General features: G+C 46.2%; 1 protein-coding gene across 1 annotated transcript in view; it reads right to left on the minus strand.

Moving 5' to 3' along the window:
• The window catches only part of LOC116949690 (axin-1), a 93,190-nt gene extending 79,862 nt beyond the window's left edge, over positions 1-13,328 (minus strand). Inside the window, exons 1-2 of the mRNA XM_076072336.1 lie at positions 9,880-13,328; positions 9,153-9,353 (exon numbers count right to left, since the gene is read on the minus strand). The gene's annotated coding sequence lies outside the window, so the exon portion shown is untranslated. The remainder of the gene's footprint in view (positions 1-9,152; positions 9,354-9,879) is intronic.
• Between the last annotated feature and the right edge of the window lie 766 nt (positions 13,329-14,094).

Genomic DNA, 14,094 nt, shown 5'->3' on the forward strand with positions numbered 1-14,094 from the left:
CAAACCGCCAATAAATTTATTGCTGTGGTTTTCACACCTGATGATGATTGCTTGTGTTGCAGTCGAAACGTCGTGGGAATTTTATTGTTTTATATGTTTATTATTTTATTGTTTCCCTTCTACGTGACTTTACCGAAAGAACCAAGCATATAAACCGCCAATAATCAAGGGGAGAAGCGGGTGCAACCGAGGTCGAACAGACGCTAGAATGTGACCGGCGGTTGGCGCCTAGGAGACGGCAGGTGACGGGTGATGACAAGAGATTAATTGGGCAACTGGCATCGGCCTGGCGCGGCTTGAGTGGAAGCACGTGAGAGCTCGTGATGAGCAGGGGGTTATAAGCGAGAGTGGGTGTGAGAGTCGGGAGTTGTTGCTGGGGACGAAGAGTGAAGACATCTCGCCGCTGCCGCTCCAGCCGTCAACGGGACCTCAACCCTCACACGTCGCCGGGCGGGTGTTGGCTGAACCCCCTGCCCGAGACAGCCGGGTGAGCGGGTCTGAGGGAGCGTAGGTGAGGGCAGCGGTGGAGATGCGAAGTTGCTGAGTGCGGAGTCGCTGTGTGCGGAGTCACTGAGTGTGGAGTCGCTGAGTGCGGAGTCGCTGAGTGTGGAGTCGCTGAGTGCGGAGTCGCTGAGTGCGGAGTCGCTGAGTGCGGAGTCGCTGAGTGCGGAGTCGCTGAGTGTGGAGTCGCTGAGTGCGGAGTCGCTGAGTGAGGAGTCGCTGTGTAAGAGACGCTGAGTACGGAGACGCTGTGTGCGACGTCGCTGAGTGCGACGTCGCTGAGTGCGGAGTCGCTGAGTGCGGAGTCGCTGTGTGAGAGACGCTGTGTGCGGAGTCGCTCAGTGCGAAGACGCTGTGTGCGGAGTCGCTGAGTGCGAAGTTGCTGCGTGCGGAATCGCTGAGTGCGGAGTCGCTGAGTGTGGAGTCGCTGAGTGTGGAGTCGCTGTGTGCAGTGTCGCTCAGTGCGAAGGCGCTGTGTGCGGAGTCGCTGTGTGCGGAGTCGCTGTGTGCGGAGTCGCTGTGTGCGGAGTCGCTGAGTGCGAAGTTGCTGTGTACAGAGTTGCTGAGTGCGAAGTCGCTGTGTGCAGTGTCGCTCAGTGCGAAGACGCTGTGTGCGGAGTCGCTGTGTGCGGAGTCGCTCTGTGCGGAGTCGCTGTGTACAGAGTTGCTGAGTGCGAAGTTGCTGTGTGCAGAGTTGCTGAGTGCGGAGTCGCTGTGTACAGTCGCACAGTGCGAAGACGCTGTGTGCGGAGTCGCTGTGTGCGGAGTCGCTCTGTGCGGAGTCGCTGTGTGCGGAGTCGCTGAGTGCGAAGTTGCTGTGTACAGAGTTGCTGAGTGCGAAGTCGCAGTGTACAGAGTCGCTCAGTGCGAAGACGCTGTGTGCGGAGTCGCTGTGTGCGGAGTCGCTCTGTGCGGAGTCGCTGAGTGCGAAGTTGCTGTGTACAGAGTTGCTGAGTGCGAAGTTGCTGTGTACGGAGTTGTTGAGTGCGAAGACGCTGTGTGCAGAGTTGCTGAGTGCGAAGACGCTGTGTACAGAGTTGCTGAGTGCGAAGTTGCTGTGTACGGAGTTGCTGAGTGCGAAGACGCTGTGTGCGGAGTCGCTGAGAGGAGAGCTGCTGAGTGCAGGATAAGTGAGGTGCAGAATGGATAGGAGCGGGGAGAAGTTGAGTATATGTTACCGTACAGATAATTATGGGTGTGCCTACAACTGGTGCAAGAATAGGTGAATAAAGTGTAAGCATTTAGATTTAAAGCTTTTGTGACTGCAGGGATTCATATTCTTGGTTCTTTCGGTAAAGTCACGTAGAAGGAAAACAATAAAATAAAAAATATATAAAACAATAAAATGATCACGTTTCCACTGCAACACAAGCAATCATCATCAGGTGTAAAAACCACAACAAGAAAAAATATTATTTTATTGTTTCCCTTCTACATGACTTTACCGAAAGAACCAAGAATATAAAGTGTAAGCAGTTGACTTGTTACGTGTCGGTGTGAATGTTTAAAGACACTACACAAAACGGATGCGTTTTTAAAAAAATACGAAATTTCATAAATCGGAGTGGCTTTTCCCATTAATTTAAAACTAAAGATTAAGGATATGTTTTGGACAGTCATTCCAACTCCTAACCTAAAAAAAATATACACCTATATCACTTTCTACAATCCAAGCATAGTAAAAACGATCATACATATTAAAAGATTGCATAATAATTAAATACGAATATAATTGACATTTTCAGGGAACTCACCGACGCATCTGCTCTTTGGAATGACTGGATGTTGTGAAGGCGTTACTATTGCACTGCAGGGATAACGTGATGCTGTCGAGGATGGATGACGCAGCCCCCTGGGTTCTTCTTGTTTGAAGATTTCGTGCCGTGTGAAATTTCGTGAATGGGGAAATTCGATTTAGTAAATCTAAAAGTGTCCATAATTTGTCAATCGCGTGAACGCGAAATTTCGTCTACCGGACGTTCTTAAAACGAGGGATGCCTGTGGTCATGTGAAGATATTAGCCCTGTTATACTCGTTTATAATAATCTAATCAAATTCAGCATGTAGGCATTCGCACGAAATCTGGGTAACAACATTTGGGTAACAATTTTCCCACAGACACACTATCAATAAGTAACCCCCATCTGCTAGCGTGTACAGACATAAATGTTGCCATGACATTTGTTTGCAAAAGTAGGCCATTATATGTCAAAGTCATGGTCAAATTTGGATAATCACCGACAATTACTAAATTACAAGATTGTCCCTGTCTGAATGCCTGTGGGAATAGATGTCCCAGTGTTGAGCTGAAGGGGAATCAACTGGGCCAAAAGGCATGGATTGTATATGTATAAAGGTGCAGCCCTGCAATTTTTTGGTCACGCCACTGCTGGCAGAAGAGCTTCCACTACAGGGAGGCCCCAGTCAAAGGTATTTTTGCCCCAACTCTTCCATACTGGCCAGACAACTTGTGGGTGTACCCACACTTTACCCCACCACGTGACCTGCCGATCTACTAATTTAATACGCGTACAATGTATTATATGGAAAATCGGAATGAAAACGTGAAAGTGCGGGAAGAATAATGGAGCATTACGTGTTTATAATTACAGAGACAGGACAAGACATGGATTGCAGAACATGAGACATCAAACTGACTCCAGAAAAGGGTAGTTGAATGAAAAATATTAAGTGGTGGCGAGATGTTAGCTACCTCGCCTGGTATACAGGAGGTCATGGGTTCGATCCCGAGCCTGATGCCTGTTTATTTGGAGTTTGCATGTTCTGTGGTCGTGTGGATTTTTCTTCAGAGCCTCCGGGTTTTCTCTCCAAATTTAGGATCAATACGCGTTTCGAGCATTTTGGTGGCTATAAATGTCCACGTGATAAGCCACTTCGTTGAGCTATTTGTGACAAGGTCTCTTCTGAAAACGAGCTATATAGCTCAGTGGACCTTGCCAGGTAAAATAAACAAGTAGTTTAGTTTAAAATAATAAAGCATTGCTTAAGTTTACGTGGCTGATGGTTGAGATGAATAAAGAAATGGCAGCAAAAGGAGAGAACAAACAGCCGGGATGGAGCGATGAAATCAGCTCATTCAGCTGCTCGATGGATTGTTGCTTTGCAAGACCACAGTAAATGGAGACAGCAGCTTGGGAGGCGTTCATTCAACAGTGGATTGATAATGGCTGGTTATTATATATTGTACATTCCATCCGCGGGCTAGTGCTGCGGTTGTGGTACTTGACTCCTAATCAGAAGATTGCAAGTTCAAATCCTATTCAATCCTATTCAGGATTTGAACTCGGGCTATCGTCCCTTGAGGATAGATTATATGAGGGTCGCTTTGTGCAACATCAACAGCTGTTGGCCAATGTGGAAATTGACCCCACCATGGAAATGTGGAATTTCCACCACTGACTCAGGCCTGCCAGTGGAGGTGAGCACCACTCAATGCTTATTTTATCCAGCAGACGATTACATTTTTTAACACTTTACAGCGGTAATGTCAGTTTTTTTTGTCGCTGATGTCAAATATAAACGGCAGTGTATTTGATGTATGATTTAGCGAAACGTATGATTGATTTTGTACAATTAAATAAAACGCACACCTGGCAAATGCACGATGAGCAATATATTCATATACTCAGACATTCATGTAAGGTAGAAAACTGATGTTTTAAAAAAAATGGCCTTTAAAATTGCACAAAACAGCATGAACAGACATGTGGTTACACTTTACAGTTCATTTTTGACAAAGCTCTTAATTTAAATGAGCGGAAATGATTGTGCCACAACTAAGCAAACTCTGAAATATTATACAACATAGAGAATGTTAATCGAAATTAAATAAAACGTATATAATCATTACAAAAAATATATATCCATTAAATCTGCACAAAGCAATATTAACATTGCATTCACATAGGTAAAATGATCACATTTGGAAAATACACACCCTTGATTTCACATTTAAAACAAGCATATAATATAAAACTGCACAATAACACACGCCACATCACGACGACAGATGCATGGATGGAACACCGGGGCATGTGACATCAGAGCCCTGATACGAAATGAAAGTTTCACTCCCCTTCTGTGCAGAATGGAATGTTCCAAATGCAACATCTTGCAATTGTGCAGGAAGAGTGCACTCGTTTTTTTTTTATATGGGCGGGGGTTTATTAACTTCACGAGGTTATAGGTCGAAATCACAAGCACCAGGCGTACACGCAAATGAGACAGCCATTAACACCGATCACACAAGTCAATGAATGCAAACCAAATTTTAAAAAAATACTGTAAACAAAAACACGTTGTGATGTCCTGTGAAACATTCGTATAAGAGAAATGAAAAAAAAACAAATCGTACATTTTAAAACAGTAGCACGTAAAAAAGTCCATTAACACCAACAACAAATGACCCCTTTGTGCTCAAATGAATAAATGCAACCGATTGAATACATAAACATAATGGGTTCTTGAGCGTGAGCGTAGCAAGGCATGGATTGGGGTGGTATTATGTGCGGTTCAATGTAAATGACAATATGCGTGTGCTTGCACGATGATGATGATTCAATGGTGTAGAGATACGAGTGAAATCCACGCTTTGCTCTTGGCTTCTGCCGCTGGGCCAGCGAGTGACCTTCATGCGTGCAGCCCGCGCTCGGCAAACACCTGCTAATGTCACCTTTGCGTAATGTCACGCATTCCTGAGATCCCAAGAGGCATTAACAGTGCCGGAGCTGATTTTACACGAGTCGATAGAACACGGAGCCCGGTTACACACACCGCTCTGATGCGAATAGGCTTAGCAGGTCGGCTCTGCAACACACATGCATTGCCTGTTCTGAGTAAAACACAACGCCAGTTTTGTCTGTGTGTTGAACTTTTTTCGCACCGTACGTAGCCAACTGTGCTCATCGGAGGTTTATGTATCATGCGAGGCGACTCACGCGCCGTGCACTTTCCTTCACGTTGATTAGCACGGATGGCTACGTGCGTTGCAAAAGAAGTTCGACACGCGTGCACACGTGTTTTGCAACCACCGCACAAGAGTTGCCACTTTAAAATTAAAGTCTCCCTTTCCTGTTCGATTGAGTATGGAGAGTATGGGGACGATCCCCGTCTTCCTTGGTTGTTCGAATTCACTGGCATCATTTGCACATTCCGATCACAAATGCCGGTCTACCTATAGGACGACCACTGCTGACTTCTCACAAAGTGGTGATTATCCCTTCAGTATAATGGGCTGTGTCGATTCTTTCCCGAGATTAGACTCAGTCATCCCATCATCGTGAGTTGTTCGCTTTGCCACTGCAATTTGGACGGAGAGAATGACAACTTTCTGACTTGTGTAACAATGCATTGGATTAATCGATTCCTGTCGATTTTTTGTTATAAATATTTGAGATAATTAATCTTTTTAGATCATGGATTTGTGTGATCCCTACAGCCACTGGAGGCTGCTAGCATTCACCACCGTCAAACAAACAATTCTTGAGTAGAATCGTGACCTTTCTTCGATGGCAAATGGTGGAGGGGTAAGTCATCATATCCCTAAGAGGCAGGTGCCAACTACACATTTGTCAAAAAATGTGTTAGTATATATCAGTGTCAAAAAGATGGATGTAATACAGGCATAACTGTACGCTACACTCGTGCAACATCTCCGGAACCGCGAGGTTCCAATGCTGTTTAATATGCAGTGCTTGGATGTCGTCCAGCGGTTGACACTTTGGTTTCAGCCATTCATCCACCACCGGAATGTGAAAAAGTTCAAATCTCTGTCGGGGGTCGACTCAGCCCCTCACCCATCCAATGTTGAAGAAACATACATCACTCTCTGGGAAGTGAACAGCACATGTCCTGTGGAGAGACTCTAACCAGCCAAGAGAATGTGGAATTTCTACCACTGGTTCAGGATTACCACGGCGATAATCCCTGCTCCCATTGCTTGAGCCGGTCGACGCTGTGATCGGTTTAAATTGTACAACATCTGTGGCTATAAATATACATCCTTCACGCAGACAGCATTGTGTTGGTACGTGTGCCTTACACAACATCATCCACAAGCAACGATTCTCTTATCAATTGCTGGATGAACCCTTCTGCATGTGTGTGTGCTTTTCTGCTGATACTCTGCACAGCTGAATCCCCAGTTGCCTTCTTTGCAGGAACAAATGCGATTAGCGAACACCTATTAAGGCTGGTGTGGCGTGGCAAGCACAGCATCTGGCCCTCTTGTCTCCCCATTGTGTGATGTTTGTACACTCCGTAGAATAAAAACGACTGCATAGTTCATTTTTGAACAGTGTTTGACAGTGTGTAAACAGTCATTGGAGGCTTTGTCAACCTAGGGCAGACTTAGGACAAGTTTACACACCACTTCCCATTGATATTCATGACCAGAAATGAAATCCAGGTCCTTGTGATGATGGGTAGTGCACTCTGCCAAATCACCAACATACAATGACAAACACACACACAGCTCTTGCCCTATGATAATCCACCACTCCACAAACTCCAAGACAGATGTGTGCAAAAAAAACCCCCTCCAACCAATGAACCCTGTAACTTATAAACACAAGCTGCCCCAGGTAGGGTTACGATTTTTGAACATTCCAGCAGGAGTTCTGATAAGATCCAAAAATGCCATAGAAATTACCCTTCTTGGTTGGTCCAAGCTCCAAAGCTACAAATTCATGTTGAGCTGAACGTACCACGGCCTATGCAGGCTGCTAGATGAAAACATTTCAAACGTAACACACAATGTGCTTGCAATTATGTGACCGTGTTAGATCGGAGCATTGCATTTTTGACAGGTATGAATTTGCACTCTGAGATACGTCACATATAAGGCATTTGCTTAACAATCCGAGACTCTTTCACGTGGGAGCCCAATACCCCTGGATACTTAAACATTTAAAATGTGCCTACAATGTTGCTGCTGTGATGCTTATGGTCATGAGCAAGCATTTTTATTTGGTGGGTGTTGCGGACGGAACGCTGGACACGCTTTGTTAGAAGTTAACAAATGGTCATCCTATGGACCTGCCATGAGAATTAGGAATTTCCACCACTGGCTTCGGGCTGCCACTGGAGATAGGTGGAGCGTCATTGGTCAATTTTGAGTCGGACACTATACAGAATACTCTGAACAAATCCCCATCGTTACAACACAATTGGATGTACTGTAATGCGAAATAGCACACAGTGTCCACGGTGCAATGTGGACGCTGTGGTTCGGCACAATTGGCTTTCATCGCAAAACGCCTTTTTGATGCTGATGAAGTTGGAATTCAAGCTCAGAACACGAGTGTCAATGAAGAGAAGGGCAGCCGATTTGGGTGTGACAAGTGGTGAAGTCGGAGAGATGTACATTGGGCAAGGCCCTCCTTTAATCCACGTGAACGGAACCCAGTTAGGATTGTGATGGGTCAGTTTACATCATCAGCCGTGTTTTTTTTTCTCTTTGGAGAAATGAAAATGGACTTTGCGGATAAGGGCATGCTTCAGTCATATGCCGGTGCACCAGATACAGGCTGTATGTATAGCAAACGAGATGTGCTGGGAAATATATAACTGGAAATTCTACGGCACCTCTGAGCACATTGGACCGCCATTAAAACAAACCACCCCTTGCTCAAGCATGCTGGCGTGTAATTGACTGCATGCCTTCCTGCTAAATGGCCATTTTCAGCTGCATAGTGGAACAGAGCATAGCAAACCACAAAATATTAGTCAAGCGCATGAGAGCTCGTGATTTGCACTTTCAAATAAACAATTGCTGCTGTAAAAATAGTAGAAATTTTACAGCATTTTTCTTAATTGACAATTTCCAATTCTATGGCTAATTTGAATAAAATGGCCTCTTTATGTGAACGACATTATTAGGATAAATGTGTCCCCAACCACATGCACCATTTCCTGTTTTATACGTCTGTATTTATCAGGCAAGGCTATGAATAAATCTACCAACAGTCAATATCTGGAGGCTCTCAATGCACTGTTTACATCAGGCCGGGCAGTGCTGTGCTTTGGGCACCAGACTAATTTTTTGTGAGTTCAAATCCCAGTCGAAGGTGAGCTTAGCCTGCCATCTCTTCACGATCGGATGAATGAGGAAGTCCACATTAGTCGTCCCATGGAGCAAGCGAACGGGACCTGCTGTGAGAATGTGGAATTTCCACCAATGGCTCAGGGCCACCAAAGCAGATAATCCCTGCCACGTTGCTCGTTTGAGCAGCGGGACGCTTTGTGACTTTGTGAAGGGATTGCTGAGCCAGTGTTCAGAGATATCCGTATCTTCGGGGACTTTGCTTTTAACAACATCGAGTAACATGCATTTCAATAAAGCACACAGAGAATCACAATGATGTGGAACAGTATTTTCAACCCAGTGTGCTCCTCTTGTGTAAAGCTCTACGAATAGCTCACTTGGCTTCCTGGCCAAGAGTAAATGACTTACAGCCTCTTATATTAATTTGTTTTAATATCGGTGGTTGAGAAATGCTGCATGTAAAAAAAAACCGTGTACATCAATGCGTTCGACATTAAAGCGAGGATGTGATGATCCCAATGGGAAGACAACACAAATCATAGTGTGCAGTTGGAGGATGGAGCCGAGGCCGAAGTGACGAAATCACCTTGGCGATGTGTGGCGTGGCTTGCAGCTTGTTTCGAGGGTGCATGGTCCTTTGACTGAGAGGAGACGGCGAGAGGAGGAGGAGGAGAAGTAACGATGCATGGCTTGAGGTGTAAGTAAAGTTAAAGGCCAGACGTTTCAGAATCTCCAATTCCCTTGCGGATGCAGTGGCTTCATCCTCCGTGTTGATGAGTGGCTTCACCTAAAACACACAAGGACAAAGATCTCCCGTATAGCCTTATCAGACTGTAGAAGCAAGTGCTGTTAGCGAGTACCTATGAAGGCCGGCACGGCACACAAGGGGGTGGGTGGCCAGCAACACGCCCGGCTGCCTTTATCTCCTCTAGTGGCGATCTTTACACACCGCACCAGGTACTCATTTCAAGGCCGACAAAGAGCGCGAGGGTGTGGCGTGGAAAGAACTGTGCCCGTCCTGCCTAGGGGTGAGATGTACGCCACCGATGCCAGCCATGGCCACACACACACACACGCGCAAAGACAATGTTCCCCTAACACAGCCTAAAACGGGCTATCGGCGAGCTGTTTAACGAGCACATATAAAGGCGTGGCGCACGAAGGAGCTCGCCTGTACTCATACGCCGTGCAGGATTGAGCCTGATTAGTACTGTACTTGGATGGGAGACCACCTGGCGATACCAGGTGTTGTAGGCCAAACGCGCACATGCGCGCGCGCACACAATACGGCCAAGAGTGTTGTGATGGTTCACCTGTTGCTTAAGCAGTCCAGTGTGTTTGATGTGTCGGGCGTGCGTGGCCCGCGAGATCGATGAGCTCATGTTTCGGCGTGTGCGCGCAAGCTCGCGAGGGGCGATGCTTGCGCCCGATTTCCCAGACACGGCCGCCTCGTAATTGCCGAGCTGCCAAATAATGTAATTTGGAGCTGGTGCGCGGAAAACTTTAAAAGTCAGGCTGACATCTGAAGCGGGGGTGTGCCGGGCTGCTCGTGTAAGGAACTGGGGCCACACCGCGGGCCGGTGGCCCCCAAAGGAGGCAACCCGTTGCCTTGTCCGTCGCTCGCCCTGCACGTCTGACGCCGCCGCCGCGGTGCATTCAAGCGGCAAGCGTCGCGGGCCCGCCACCCCACCCAGAACAACGTTCATCCATTGATTAGTTTGTTTGGAAAGTGCCCTCCGCAGCGCACCCGTCTCAAAGTGCGCAGGGTACAAAGGACAGCGCCTTCTCGTGCAAACCCCACATCCCCGCACATTCCACCGACATCAACGATTCACCCAAGGATATCCAATTGGAAGGCTGCAAACGAAGCAAAAAGGTCAAGGTGCCGGAGTCGTCGTCACAACCAATGTCACTGACACAACCACACCTTGCCATCGCGTCTTCCTTCTGCTACTTCCAGTCAACATGCGACCTTCAAGTCCCTGACTATATATGGCTTTTATATGTTTTAAGCATACACGTATACTTATGGAGATAGGCCAAGATTTTTGTGCAGTCCTTGGTACCGTGGAGCCAGGATGTCTTTTGTCTTTGTTCTTCTTAAGTCACCTGAAAAATCACTCTTTGTATGGCCATGAATGACCTTAACTTTATCCTTTTCAGACGGACAGACTTGTGACCCACACGTCCGCAATATTACACACTCCAGACCGATGGCTCACTAATGTAGTTATAACAGACACAGAAACACATGTTACTAAAGATGGAATTTCTGTCACGGATATGTTTAGTGTTCCAAAGGCCTTTCCAATGGACGCAAGATTACAGAGAATTCTTGAGAGATTCATCATGCACTCAGCGCTACAGCAGATTTAACCAATCTGATTACACCTGTGGCACTGCGAGTGAGGATGCCGCCATTGGTGTAATAGGCAACACACTGAACTTACGATCTAAAGGTCACCAGTTGGATTCCATCTCCCGGCGTGACAGTTGAAACAATGGGGAAAGTTTTTTTTTTAATCCCGCCCCGTGCGTCTGTCCACCCAGTAGTATGAGATGGGTAGGTCACACGTGGTGAGGTAATGTGTGGGTAACTCCCACCCCTTGCAAGATGTCTGGCCAGTGTGGAAGAGTAGGCCAAAACACCCTCTGATAGTGCTTCTCTAGTTGAGGCCACAGAGCTGCACTTCTACCTTATGTACTGTGTGCATTAAACTAAACGGTGTTTTATTTTACCAGGTAAGGCCTACCAAGCTACAGAGTTCTTTGGCAGAAGCGACCCTGGTCACAAACCAAAGCTCAACGTAGTAGCTTATCATGTGTAAACTTATATCAGACAAATGTATGTTTCTAAATGTGGAGGGGAAAAACCGGAGGACCCAGAGAAGAATCCACACGACCACAGGCAGTGCCGGATTATCGTAGTAGCAAAAGTAGCTACATATGCTGCGGGCCCCGCGCTAAATGCTTTTAAGCTATCAATTCCGGTTCAGTGATTCTGCACTTGCTCTATTACTATAGTACTATACTGCCTTCAACATTTATGAACGACTGGGTGTTTAAGGTTAGCGATTTTGTTCGTATTGATCTGGCTGTATATAGCAAATGAAAAAATACAATTACTTTATTATGAAATTTTAAATTTGTGTTTTAATATTTGTGTGTTTTTCTTAATATTTAGGGAACCTTTTATAACATATACTACAGGCCCCGCACTAGCTTAATCCTGCACTGACCACAGAGAGAACATGCAAACAACAAATACACAAGTGTTAGGGTCGGGATTGCACCCACGACCTCCTGTATACCAGGCGAGGTAGTTAATATCTCGCCATCGCGGGATGAGTCCACTTGCGGAAATGTGGCCACAAATCAGAAGAGTGCGAGTTAAAATACTGATGGTGTTTGACAGCCCATCATCCATTTACAGTCGACAAAGTGAGTACCACTTTGTGCGACGTCAACAGCTATAAGTAATTCTGCATAAACAATAGCCCACGTGACGATGTGATATTTACACTGTTAGTTAATGAGTGCTGTCCCACCATTCTTTGAGCTTACGAAACTTTAACTTGACAATTATGAATCCAACATTGTTAAGATGATTCAACATGAAACCGGACAATTGTCTTGTAACATTCAGAATTATGCCTTGCACGTGTGCACTTCAATTGTTCGACTTAGCCTGAAAACGAAAATGTGCTGTTCATAGTACTGTGCCAGAGGACATAAACCTGGACGCCTGTGCTGTTATTTATTAAACGAAAATAACAAAACTCTCCTGTAAATTGGACAACGGTGTATGGCTTGTCGGGTAAACATGAATACAGAATTCGCTGCGTTCTTGTACACACTTGGATAAAACGCAGCGCCGCCCAACAAGCATCACAACACAAAATGCTTCTTGAATATTACTACACTGCGTAATAATTGAGACCTATTTATAAAATATGCAACATGAAATCTATTACGCCTAAAAAGAGGCAATAAGCAAAAAATCAATCGACTAAGGCGTGCTTAAAACCAACGAGTCGCCGTAATTGAAAAAGAGTAACCCAATTCAGCTCCACGATTGAGTGATAACAAGCCGTAATTAGGTGTCTGGAGTCTAGAATGCACATCAAACCCCCGTCGTGTATGATACGTGTTGTGAAAAAAAAACGAATCCTTGTTAATGAAAGACACTGATGCATTTGAAGTGATCTTAAATCGCTGGCATATTGGTTTGGTTGTGGAGAAAGAAAGAAATAAAACAACCGACACATCCTCCGGCATGCGTACCATTTAATAATCGAATGCTCAAAGCAAGGTCGCTGCAACACGCACACGAACAGGCTCAACAGAGCGAGAGGTCCCCTTTTTGTCTCTTCTTAAGTTCATACTGATTTTGCTAACCACGTAAATGTATATAGGATCACTTAGACGCATGCAAAGCTTTCACACTAGTCGACCATTATACTTTGATCTAACCGACACAGGATGAAGTGCACAATATCCTCTTTATCACACCTCCTCATTCCCTCGCTCACCCCCACACTTGCGAAGGAAATGCATCCGCAGGGCCCGCCGATGCAGCAACTAAAACTGGATTAAGCTGCGTACTGTAAACAAAAACTTAGTTGCTGACGAAGCTTTGCTGTTAAGGCGTGTCGCCGCCCCCCCACCCCCTCCCACTTTGATGTGGCCGGTAATAGGATTTGGGAGCGTCCGGGCATCGGCTCACCAGCAAAAAAAAAATGTTTTCTGGACGAAACAATGCCTTGCAAAGTGGCCCAGGTTTCCCCTACCACCACCACCCCCACCCAGCCTCCCCGTGCACCCCTACCTCCTCCTCCTCCTCCTCCCACCGTTCCCAACGCCCACGGCACCCTCCGCCGAGAGCGCGTGTCGGACAAACCGCTCCAACATCAAACCCGCGTTCACGTCGTCACAACGTGCACGAGCGTGTCGCGACGTGCATGCGCACGCGCGCGCGCGCGCGGGGGGGTTGGAACCCGACGGCTTTGGCTCGCTACTAACCACGCCGTCAAGTTTACAATTACACCGCACAAAGCCATTAATCATCTTTCTTTCCTTATTACATTTTCCTTTAGTTTAAAAAATGAACCCCCGGCTTTTATTACGAATGTGTGTTTATTTATTTGGATGTACTCCGAAGGCACTTTATGCTGCTGGATCGATGGATGCTCAGCCCTGGGAGATGAAGACGTGTTTTAGTCATTGCGCAGGTGGAAAGTTTGGTAAAGGCCAGAGGTTACATTTATTGAGCATTAACGTGTTTTTCGTGGGCCCGGACATCAACCCAACATTGGTAACCATGCGCCTTGGAACATAGAACGCGTGGAGGGGAGCTACTAACCAATTTTTTGGATACAGAACAACAAGGTATATGCTGTGCCCTCTCAATTGAAACCCTTCACACATTCCCTTGGCTACTCGGCACGAGTCCGGATCTGTATACGACCCCACCACTTCAACATATCATTCCCATGCACCGGAATGGCACGGGGCTATTCGCATCCTCA

This window comes from Petromyzon marinus, chromosome 37, assembly GCF_048934315.1.
Source record: "Petromyzon marinus isolate PM22_M1 ecotype Great Lakes invasive population chromosome 37, UKy_Petmar_22M1.pri1.0, whole genome shotgun sequence".
Taxonomy (NCBI): Eukaryota; Metazoa; Chordata; class Hyperoartia; order Petromyzontiformes; family Petromyzontidae; genus Petromyzon; species Petromyzon marinus.